We start from the raw sequence: 11,416 nt of genomic DNA, 5'->3' as shown, positions 1-11,416 counted from the left end.
GGCTTTCTTTGGTGTGTGTCAACCCGAATGCAGGTTGTCCAGGTTAGTTGCTAATGGAGTGACAATGTGGGACTCACAGGGGGACTGGACTGCACAGTTGCGGCTGCTGCTTTAATTACCTGAGAGCAGTCAACACAGCAGCAGAGAAAACCTTCTCACTGGCCAGATGAGCTTATTACACTCCCCAACCTCACACCCCAGGCCTCTGATTTACTATGACACTGATTAACAAGGAAAGGAGGAAAAGGTGGAAGTGTGTGCGCGTGTGCCGACACATGTTTGAAAGTATGACTGTGTCTGAGGATATGACTGAAATCATATTGGCAGCATAAATGCATGTAAAGAGCAAAACTTTTATTAGCATTTTCACTGTGCACATAGAGTTCTATATGGTCCAGACTGGGACATCTCAAGGTCCCGAGCATACACAGCCCAGCAAAAGGTTGAATAAAGGAGAAGGGGTGCAATGACTTCCTTCATGCACATTTACGTGACACATTTTCATGAACAACTAATAATTGGTGTACATGTACGTAAAATGGCCAAGTGCTCAACGTATGTGCGTTTGACTTTGAGAGAGCGAGTGTGTCTTCATGCTAGCTGAGGGTGAGCCTGTTTATGTGAGTGTGTGTGTCCATCCTAAATGCATAATGTGTGTTTTTCAGGGGCCAATAGGTCGATCGTTTCCACCCTTCCAGTGCCTTGCCCTCACTCCCATTACTGCTCTCTCACGGTCCCCGCTACATTTCACTATGCACTCTACGTCTGAGCACCACCTACGAAATACAATTAAGGTGAGTTATGACCACTCCATAGTGGCAGGGAGGGTGGGGTGAAGTGTGCTTGTGTGTGTGTGTGTGTGGGTGTGTGCGTTAACGAAGAAATATATATAAGGGGAGGGAGTGAGAGAATGCATTACTTGGGCATGGCAAACAGAAGTGTCATACGTAGCTTACTGGGGTACAGACACACAACACCACATACTTATACTCATACACATACACACATACACACACACACACACACACACACACACAGACGAGTGATATAGTCAGCGCACACATGGTCCTTTCCTTGGTGGAACGGAGCGGAGGGGGCAAGCAGGCGGTAGGTTGAGATTGAGGGGAGGGCTGTGGGTGGTGGACGGTGCAGTGCCAATTTCACGCCTCCGCTCATCTCTGCCTCTTCCAGCTGCACGCTGCATGCTCCCCTCTTCTCTCTGGCTCTCCTCCCCCAACTAAGCTTTACCCCCCCAACATACACACACACACACACACACACACACACACACACACACACACACACACACACACACACACACACACACACACACACAACACTTTCTCCAATGACTGTACCCCCCCAACCCCACCCCATCCATCCCTCCTTGCCCCTCCCAGCCTTCCTCCATAGGTTGGAGTGTGACAGCACAGTGGCATGGGGGATCCATCTCCAAATAACAACCCAGAGCACATAGTAAGCCACATTGAAGCTGCCTTGGAAAGAAAAAAGAGAGACAAAGAGACAAAATAGCAACTCAGCAGCAGTGCAAAGCAGCATGAGAGAAACCTTGTCCCCGTTCAGTCCTTTAGCACCCACATCCAGCTCAAGATGGATGCCTCAGTGTACTCACTCCTTATACTCGGCGACACAAGGACAAAAAGAGGGCACGGGCAAAAAAAAAACAAAAAAACAGCTCAATTTGTATTCATAAAGGTAACATTTGTTTATAGCGCGTGCAACACCTCTCTTAACGACCCCACCGCTGATTGAAGCAAGCTTCCTAATTAAGCATTAATTACTAAACAATAGACGTGGCAATTTGGCGGTGGCGATGCAAAACTGACATATTCCCACCTGGGCTAAAGTCAACACAGCATTATTACCATCACCGCCTGCTGTGGTTATGGCTATCTAAACAGTCATAAACGTCAGCTCCGGCATATTGTATCACGACTGAGCAATATGTTTTCCCTCTCTCTCTCTCTCTCTCTCTCTCTCTCACTGACAGCCTCTTTCTACTGATAAACACCAGCAGACGGCACACAAGCGGTGAGTTTCTTCCCTGGTGTTAATTGGTGAAAGCAGTGGGATTTACACAGGCAGGCAGGCGGAGAGGGTTTTTCCCTTTGTAGCGGCACAATGTTTACAGTCCTGCTGCAGCGCAGGCTGGGGCCGCATGGACGCTGCCTTTGTTTGCACCACATCACACAGAGACAGAAGATAAACCCTGCTGCTTTTTACATCACACATAAATACATGTGTACACACAAAATCACACAGGCAGATACACAGAGACACACACACTCAAACACACCTGACAGAGAGAGAAGGGGGATTAGTGAGCTGCTGGTGGACAGACGGGAAAGCAAATATGTATGTGTGTGTGAGTGTGGGGGAGTGGTGGGTGTATGTGGGGGTTTGGGTGTTCTACCAGACAGGTGAGGTGAGCTCAGCCTTGTGTTGACACCTCATTTGGAGATATAGAGTGTATGGGTTTATGACCACAGAAGATCGGCGAGAGAAAGATTAACAAAAGTTGAGAAGAAGGTGGTCAACTGGAGTGTTTCGCTGGAGCAGCGAGCACATCAATTTAGAGATACGGTGGATGTGGCTGGCCAGAGATTAGGGGTTGGAGAGAGGAAAGTTAGTCACTGAGAAGGTAAGAAAGAATCTGACAGTGGAAAAGTTTTCAAGTACAGTGGGTTTTCAAAATTAAGATCCATCAGACCAATACTTACAAGCACTCACCGACTGCTCATCAACTTATATGATTAGTATGCATGATACTAAAAGGCAAACGGTTTAGTAAGTTAAAGGTTACTTTAATCAAGTGTTACATGCTGGATTTGTTCCATTTAAATTACAGCTTCTGTTCCCAACTGATCTGCTTCACTGGATGTGTGAATATCACCCCAAGTCATTAACAGCATAAAAGTATTGTTATGTTCAGAAAAATAAACAAAATAGGAAAATGAGATACCTGCAGTAATCTATAAATACATAGTGTAACCTCCAAAATATCTGGTGAGACCATATCCTGTAAACCTAAGGGGTAACTGAACTCTGTCTATCTTTTTCCTAGAAAAAGCCGAGAACGGGGATTTCACACATGAACAAACTTTGCTTTTTTCCTCGATCCCCAAAGGCTTGTGCCTGTGGGCTAACTAACTGATGGGAGAATCATCCCACTCCTGATCCGCTCTTCCCTTTGGCCCATTTCCCCCACCCCTAAATTAGTGAAATTTTCACAAAGCGGGAATACATTAGGGAGGGATCAGGGCAAATGGCACATTATGAATACTGTCAGAAGTGGCCTATTAAAGAGGATTCAGACATTATCGACGCCTACGTATCTGGAGAACAATCTCGGTTAAGTTCATAATGTGCAATTAATCATGGGTCACTTAGAGCAGGATGGGATATAACATGCTGCCGTGGAAGCTGTGTGGAAGCTAATCTGCTGTCCGTCCGTCCAGACGAAGAGAGAGATGGATGGAGGCAGGCTGGCAAACTGTAATCTAGATGGGGAGCTGGCTTTGGTTTTTGACAGCTTGCCAGATATGGAATGGCTGAGCCTCACCACTTGTCACTAGCTTACAGCTTTACTCAGCAGGTCCTTGGGCTACGTCCCATTACGCATACAGATGATTGAATGATTGAAAGTAATATTGTTTTTTTTTTATGTTTTTACCAATGGGCTACTGGGTGGCATAGTAGTGAGAGGCAGCACAGTGGATCAGCACTGTCACCTCTCTGCAAGAAGGTCCTGGGATCAAATGTGAATGGGGCCTTTCCTTACATAGTGTACATACTCTCTCCACGGTCATGTAAGCTTCCTGTGGGTACTCTGGTTTCCAAACATGCTGATTATTAGCAATGCTCCTGCCATTGCCTCTAAAAGTTAGGGGTAAAGGAAGTGACCTTACATCCCTTTGTGCTGAGCTGTGACTTAATGCTCCCAAATTCAAATGTGTCAAAAGCCGAAAACTACTTTCCCCAAAGGTACAGTATAACTTGCACTAATTTACTGACAATTATTTTTAAAGGCTTTGTCAACATTCAGAGAGAGACCTGGTTTTTGTCATCCTTGTCTGAAGCACTCACTCTCTTTTATTACCCAGGCGGCGCCTTCTTACGGAGCTTAGCTGATGGATTTCACACCAAGTGGTACTGAGTTCAATAAGGATGTAAAAACATGTAACTACCTACCGCTACGAAGCCCTTTTCCCAGACACATGGAAAATCCATATTTCAAATGCATACATATTTGGAATCAATAGTTGCAAGCTAACGTTATCACTACATCAGCTTCAGTTGGAGTTGTGTGTGCAGTATGTATGCCAGACTCTCTTCACCTGTTCAGGAATAACATTTGATGAAACATACTATTCAGCTGTTTTATTCGCAATATTTTGGAGAGAGCCTTGTTTAACTGTCAGGGGAGAGTGCCTTGTTATATTGCCAATATCTTACAGAAAACGTGCATATCCAATCTACATAGTAACATCTGAAATGATTCACTCTAATGAAAACATATATTAAGATGTCACCACGCATCAAACTAGCTAAAAATATATATAATAATATAATATAATAATATTTGTGGCTGTATTTGCCAAAGAAATCATATTGAAAATGTTTTTCCTGCCATAATCAAACTTCATATAATTGTCAAGATATCTAGTTCTGTCCCAAAGTGCTGAATGGACAGATGTAAGCTCCATCCGCTGTACTGACCATCCAGCTGACCCTCATTACCATCAAAAAGCAAAAAGTTGGCTAAAAGCAATCAAGGTTTTTTTCATTTCATTAATCACAGAATATAGGTAATAGATTACAAGATTTCACTCCTTTATATAGTTTAAAACATATCTGGATGTAATTCAGCCCGTCATGCGTCTATCTAGCCTTTAAAGGGTATCGTGTTTTGATCTCAAAACGGCTTTAACAGTGAATATAGTGACAATGGAGAGGCATGTAGGTATAAGACAACAGACAGGTGGAATAGTAGTGGTAGAATGGTAGGATAAAGGAGCATAATCTGATATCACTACAGCATTGGAAAAGAAATAAGAATTTAATCCTTTGCTCAGTGACAGGCAAGAGACGGGAGGAGATGGGGGAGTGCAAGAGAGAGGTGAAGGGAGACAGAGAGTGAGGGGAGACAAGCAGGGGAAAAATTCACTTCCACAGTTGGCTGATCTAGGAAATCCTGCAATCTTGCTGCAGCCAGAAAGCAGAAGCAGATGAGCCATGTCTCTCCATCTCTCATCCTCTCTCTCTCTCTCTATCCATCTTCCACCCTTCTTTTCCTCTCTCCCTCATTCTCCAGCTGAGTTGGCCTCTATCTTTCTTTTTTCTTCTTCTCTCTCCCCCACTCCTTTGTTCTCTCTCCTCTCACTCACGATCTTTTATATCGTCAGTTTCTTTCTTTCGCCTCCACCCTTCACTGCACTCGCTCTGCCCCTACCCGTCTGTCTCCCTCTCTCATGATGTCCGGAGCTGTTTGACTAGTGCTCAAGCCAGACTATAGCCCCCAGTGGGCTCATTTCACACCTCCAGGCCTGATGCCAGCCAGTCAGCCAGCGTGTGGTGTAACAATGGACGGACAGACAGCACTCTGCGCTCTGCTGGCCTTGATTGGGATGCATACAGTTGACTGGAAGGAAGAATAGGAGGAAAAAAGAATGCTGAAGTGCAGCAGGTTAACTTTAGATGAGCTTGGTGAGAGGAGTTTGGGTAAAGAAATAGAGAAAAAAATGTATGTATAGTTTTGTGGGTGTGTATGCTTGTCTGTGTGCATCTGCATTTAAATTGTGTGTATCCATGTTGAAGCCTGTGTGTTACAGGAAGTGTCAATATGTGAGTGTGCATGTGTGTGTTACGGCACAGAACACCAATTGCCAGTGATACAGCCAAAGCCTTCAGGCTCCCTCACAGCAAACCACCCATCACCATTGAAAGCCCACTTCTCTCCATAAAGACAATAAAGACAACTCTCCATGCTTGCAGAATAATAACTGAAGGGGGGGGGGGGTGTCACATATTACATAGCAGGTCAAGTATGGATGAGCATGTGCATTGTATAATGGCAGGAATAAACGGCGCACAACAAGGACAAATTGAGATGCTCTAACAAAGCAATTACATCTTCTAATAAAGCTGTAATTGTGTTTCATTATGGCGAGACGACATCTATTTGCATCATCTTTTATTCCCTTGCTCATCGAGTGGTGCCTGCTCGCTAACCTCTGACTGGCTCAAACAATGCTTATTATGCTTACGGTGGTGATCACACACAAACACCGGCAACACATAAATGCATACACACATGCATGCACACACACACACACACACACACACACACACAGAGCCAGACAATGAAGTGAGGGAAGCCTCTAGCGTCACAGCGTAGATCTCTCCATTGAGAACCTGTAATTATAGACCCTGTCTCAAGATAAATCAATTAACGCCAACATATAGCTTTTAATTTAATCCAGAGCTAATTAAAGTGAGGAGACATGCGGGAGGGGTGGAGGGAGTGAGGGAGGGAGAGGGGAGGAAGGGGTGGTGGTGGTGGTGGTGGAGGTAAGACAGTACATGAGGTGTGCGTACCAGTGGAGGCTGGGGGATTGTCTCAGTCCCTGGGTTCGACCACGCACGGCAGAGATGATTGAAATGAATTCCAACATTACAAAACATCACCTGGAGCTGTCTGACTGACAGGTGACACTTTAATTGAAATAATTTAGTTGCTCATTAAGGGAGAAAGACTAAGCCTTGGAGAGGAGGAACAGGAGATGAGAAAGTGTATATGTGTGTGCGTGAAAACAGACATTCAGACAAAGAGAGTAATGGAGCAATTGGCTCAGAAGGAGCTTTTTCTCAGTGCCCTGCAGATGCAAGCAAAGACTGACATAGTTCTATAGCTGCTGACTGAGCCTCGTATTACACAGAATGGAAGAGGAGGAAGTCATTCTTAGCTCTACCTTTGCCATGCCAACAGCCTATCTGTGGGATTGCCTTGCATGGTAACCAAATAGATGCATTTTAACGACAAGACAGACTGCATATCTGTGAGATGTGTCAGATAAAGACTGGACTGTGTGTGAGTGAGAGAGTGTGCATGTATGTTATATGGCTTTTGTGTGTGTGTTTTTTTTATTCTCCCTAATCGTGGCTAGAATCTCCGCAGGTTGCAGTATAAAGCCCAGTGGTGATGGAAATCGCACTGGCCTTCAATTTAGCCATTGCTGCGGTTTATGAGAGGTGGTTCTGGTCCTGCTGATTATCTGCTTTTTCTATCCTGCCACCCAACACCACTATCAGCTCCTACCTCTCCATCCAAGCACACTAAATACAGGAGAACCCAAAGCAGCAATAATGGAGATGGACAATCTAGACTTCAGCAGCATGAGTTGAGTCTCATGTTTGAGTTAGAAGTCAAGTCTCAAGTTTCTATAATGGTCCAGACTCTATTATTGTTCAGACAGTCGGGCTATTTGTAGAAACACATGAATTATATCCTATTTAGTATTAGGAGTATTTCTCCAAACCCACATGTCTTTGATAAAGGGAGAACAAAAGGGAGAATGAAACCAATGCATATACGTATGTTACACCTCTTGTGTATACTGTGCAGCTTTCAATAAACCTTTTCTTCTTTTCAAGTTCTTGCTTACAAGTAGTCACTGATAGAGTGACAACTTTGTGTTGCCATGAAGTTACTTGAATGGCTGAAACTCTCGCTGAACAAAATTGCCTATTGGTCTCAGCATAGTACGCCTGAGTTTGTACGGGCTGCTGTGAAAGGAATCGTATCAGCTGTGTACAATACCAGCAGCATGCAAGTCAAGTTTCCATCCCACTGGTTTACCAGCATTACTGATCAGCCTCAGCACAGTCTGTTGTTTTGGATATGGGAAGCAAGGAGGGTAACACGTGTCACCACACACACTGCTAAAAGTTAGCTACACTTTATCGCAGGAATTAATACAGTATGGTAAAGTTTGTTTATACAGAATGAAGACTGCAGCGCTTCCATGGTGGTCACAGGCAGTGTGCAGTTAGCTCGGTAGTGTAGAGAAGTCATGAATAGGTGGGGGAAGGCAAGTAACCAGGAAGAGCTGCTGTCTGACTCAGACTGGAAGGCATGCTTTACTGGAAGCGACACATACCACCGCAGAGTTTAAAGTTGAGTTTGAAAATGAATTGCTACAAGAGAGCGGTTTGGCTCTGTGATAGGGACTTTTCACTTGTGAACTGGATACTGCGGAGGATTTAATATTTGTAAAACTGGAAGGGCCAAGAGACACTAATGCTCATGTGTAGTGGATCAAACGAGGAAGAGAAAAAAGGTGTTTGGTGTATGCACTGGGTGAATAACTTTCATGTGTGGGCTCCATATTGAAACACAGTAAACAAAATTCCCATAAAAGAAGATTGAGAGCTGTCTTATTTCATTAAAGAATAAATGTTAATATACATCATGTGAACATTTAATTTGAACATTCATTTGTAACCCTACATTTAATCAAGGCTAAACTTAAACTTGTGCACAATTAAAAATATTATGCCAGATTATTAAACTATTTCAAAGAATACATTTTGAAAGGGGCAACAAATCAAAAATAACCAGTGAGAGAAAACAAAATAATGAGTAACAGAAAAGATTAACTACAGAACGACAGAGAACAGTGACAGACCTACTATGCTCTCTCATTACTTGGCCCCAGGACACACTGTGAGGTGACAGCACATTGTGTTGCACACATACACACATAATTCACAAAAACACAAATGTACAAGAGTGCGTTTTATCCCACATTGCTCACACTGATCTTCATATTTCTCCCGGCTTGTCTGCCTTCAAATTCAGTGCAACTTGAAAACTGGTTGGCAATAATGGCTGGCAGATCATTAGGAAAAGAGACAGGAAGGGCAGGAACTTTGGGGCATCGTAAATGGACAATTTTGTCATCAATTAAGGCAAACTTTTGACTCTACTTTTGTTCCTTTGTCACCCGTACTGTAGTTTCATTTTTAATTTTATCTAATTTGCCAACATTCACCCCAGACGACGATAAGGTTGAGCATTTACACGGCAAGTAGAATGCAGACACAACAGCAGAATCTCATGAATAAAATAACTAAAAATGAATGGTAAGTGAGCGTTGTTCATCTACATGTCTTTATGATGCTCATGCATCATGTTCTTTAGTTTAAAATGACTGAAGCTGAAATGTGGCTGGAGGGAAGCAGACTGAAGCATTGCCTGGTTATTTGGCTGACAAAGTTGCCTTTCAGACACACTGGGGTAAGTCACAAATGAACTCTACGAGGACATTAGTTATTTTTACATATTTGGGATAAAAGAGAGAGAGAGTGACAAACACACACAAACACACACGCACACACACACACACACACACACACACACACACACACACACACACACACACACAGGAGAGTTCAGTGACAAAAAAGACAGAGAGACAGAGGCACAGACAGATCAAAGATAAATAGGACGATATACCATCTGTCCATCTGAACGTACTGCAGAGTATACATCAACTGGCTACACTGCTCTTATGTTTGCAACAAAGACATGAAATGCCTATTATATTTAATAGCTCCCTATATCATAATCCATATGGACACAACATATTGAAGGATTATATGTGTGTACATAGAGCACATGACCGTTCTCACCAACCCTTTTTGCCCTGGGGGATCATAAAATGCTCATTAAGTCCTTAAATTAGCTTAAATGCCCTTATTGAACGCCACCTTCATGATTATTTTTTGCTTATTAACTATTCCCTAAGTGGGCTGCCGAGGGTCTTGTCAGGTCAAAGGAGTGTGTGTGTGTGTGTGTGTGTGTGTGTGTGTGTGTTGGAGGAGAGGAGAAGCCAGTGCAGAGGCAGACCTACCCCCCCATGTCTCTCTCGCCAAGCACAGGGGCCTATCGCAGTTGCCTTGGTGACGCTGGCTGGCAGCCGATAGGAAAAGAGGCTGGCAAATGGAAAATGTCAATTACTGCTGAAGATATGTAGATCTGACTGAGAGACTGCCGCAGAGAGAAAGAGCGAGGGAAGAGGAAGAAGAGAAGAAGAAAAAAGGGGGACGAGGGGAGTGAAGAATGGGTGGGAAGAAAACCAAATAAAAAGAGGTGTGGTGTCAGACTGCAGCAGGAAAGAGACGGAGAAAGACGGAGGCAGGGATGGAGAGAGACAGGGAGGGCGAGGGAGGGAGGGAGGGAGAGAGGGAGGGAGAGTGGTTGACGGCAAAATATAGCAAGAGGTTACTGAGGACTGTCGAAGGGTGGGGGGGTGGGGTGGGGGGGTGGGAGGGAAGGGATGGCACCGGGGTGTTAATGCAGGAGATGAGAGGCTGAATTGAGCGTTGGCTGCTGACAGCGAACGTCTGTCCACATCTATTATAACACCTTTCCCTTTCTGAGGCAGAGCCGAGCTGCACGATTGTGTTCATTATTCCTCTCTTTCTTTTCTGTCACTCTCTCTCTCTCTCTCTCTCTCTCTCCCAGGCTATCTCCCATCCACAACTTCAGCACCAGCCTGTACCTCTAACTGGCAATTTGATTAAGCCTGGTAGATAAGGTCGCACAGGAGAAGGGAGCAGAGCGAGGGGGAGAGCACGAGACAGAGCTAGAGCCACTCCAGGTGTAATCACAGCATTGATCTCCTAAGCATGTGGCCAGTGTAGATTATGGGACAGAGTTAGGTCCATCATGGGCTTTGGAGTCCAAGATAAGTGTGTGTATATATGTGTTTGTGTGTGTGTGCCTGCCTGTGTGTATACATTTGAATCCAGTGCAGTTAATCATGCATGCATATCCTGCGTGAAGCATATGTGTCCACCCTATTTGTGTGTATGCATCTCTTAGGTGTGTGTATGTGTTTGTGTGCGCTTCATGGAATGAGCACATCCTATTTGAGTGTGTATCACTACAGCTAAGTTGAATTAATGTGTCCCTACCCCCATTCCAATTTCCATCGTAGGTCTCTTGACCCTCCCACTCTGCAGACACATAATAGTCCATTTGGGGTTTAGCAGCAGGCATTACCAGGGAGCATGGAGACAGTGAGCTAGACTGTATTTCCATAAGACTGGGACACAGAGGCCCTTCTATACATATATTACCCCTTTGTGTCTGAGAGGTCTCATGTGGGGCTTGTCTACCACACCACTGCATGTGCAGACACAAGCGTACACACACACACACACACACACACACATAAATGCAAAGACACATACAGACAGGATGCATATGCAGCTTGACGTGAAAACACACACATACATATACTGTACACACAAGCACTCCTATTGCAATGTTATCACACACATGAATGCAGACAGGCGGCATGGTGGTGCAGTGGTTAGCTCTGTCGCA

Source organism: Enoplosus armatus, chromosome 2 (assembly GCF_043641665.1).
Source record: "Enoplosus armatus isolate fEnoArm2 chromosome 2, fEnoArm2.hap1, whole genome shotgun sequence".
NCBI lineage: Eukaryota > Metazoa > Chordata > Actinopteri > Centrarchiformes > Enoplosidae > Enoplosus > Enoplosus armatus.
This window is presented reverse-complemented; position numbering follows the sequence as displayed.